The following is a 1,147-nucleotide window of genomic DNA, read 5'->3' as shown; positions in this document are numbered from 1 at the left end:
ACTATAGGTCGATGGATCTATACCTGGGTTCTCAATTCTATTCCATTGGTCTATGTATCTGTCATTGAACCAATACCAGGCAGTTTTGACTACTGCAGACTTCTTGCAGCTCACACACTCTTGGGTTGGTCAAAACCCCTTCTAGTTCAGTGGCTTTTCCCAGGTTGGCCTGCCATGCTTTCCAGGGAAGACATGGGTGTTTTTTGAGTGTCTCAGGTCTGTCAGAAGGCATCTTGCTTCTGTCACTTCCTCTTGTCCAGATGCTGATAAGCACACAGGTCTTCTAGCTGGCAGCCCTTTGTCCCTGCCTATTTGTATTTGGAGTTTATGGAACTTGATTTTGTTGTAAATTTTGTCCGTGGGTTTTGGGTTTTGCTATCTAGTTGCTGTGTCTGCTCTTAAGGGGATGAGTGTAGCCTGTTGCCATTGAATTGATTCCAACTCACAGCGTCCCTAGAGGACAGAGTGGAACTGCACCAGAGAGTTTCTAAGGCTGTCAGTCTTCACAGAAGCAAAACCCAAACGACACCCACTGCCATGGAGTCTATTCTGACCCACAGTGCCCCTAGAGGACAGAGTGGGACTGCCCCAGAGGGTGTCCAAGGGTGTCAGTCTTTATGGAAGCAAAGCCCAAACAAACCATTGCCAGCAGGTCAATTCCAACTCACAGCACCCCAGAGGACAGAATGGCACAGCCCCCAAGGGTTTCCAAAGCTGTCGTCTTTACAGAAGCTGTCTGCCACGTCTTTCTCCCATGGAGTGACCGGTGAATTCAAACCACTGACTTTTTGGTTTGCGGCTGAGTGCTTAACTAATACTGTGCCACCAGGGCTCCTTGAGGATGTTGTTGTTGTTGTTTTGTGCCTTGTGTTGGACCCAACTCATAGCGACCCCTCCTTGGGTTTCCCAGGCAGTATCACTACGGAAGTAGATTGCCCAGCCTTCCTTCGGAGGAATGGGTGGTGTGTTTGAACCGCCAGCCTTGTGGTTAGCAGTCAAGTGCCTTAGGCTTATGCTACCAGAGCTCCCCGAGGATATCTAGGAAGATTCAAAACTGTGTCACCACTGGGGCTTTCTAGAATCCCTTTGCATGTGTGTGTTTTAAGAATTATTTCTTAAAATATATTATTAAATAATATATTTTTAA

The 1,147-nt window shown here is 47.2% G+C and overlaps 1 protein-coding gene across 1 annotated transcript in view; it reads left to right on the top strand.

The window, feature by feature from the left end:
* Positions 1-1,147, top strand: part of ATP6V0A2 (ATPase H+ transporting V0 subunit a2) — a 64,733-nt gene that overhangs the window by 42,243 nt on the left and 21,343 nt on the right. The window lies entirely within an intron of this gene.

The sequence above is a fragment of the Orycteropus afer genome, unplaced genomic scaffold, assembly GCF_000298275.1.
Source record: "Orycteropus afer afer isolate SDZICR_OR568_19922 unplaced genomic scaffold, OryAfe1.0 scaffold00048, whole genome shotgun sequence".
NCBI classification, from domain to species: Eukaryota; Metazoa; Chordata; class Mammalia; order Tubulidentata; family Orycteropodidae; genus Orycteropus; species Orycteropus afer.
Note: the sequence above shows the minus strand (reverse complement) of the source record. Positions and strands in the feature narration are given on the sequence as shown.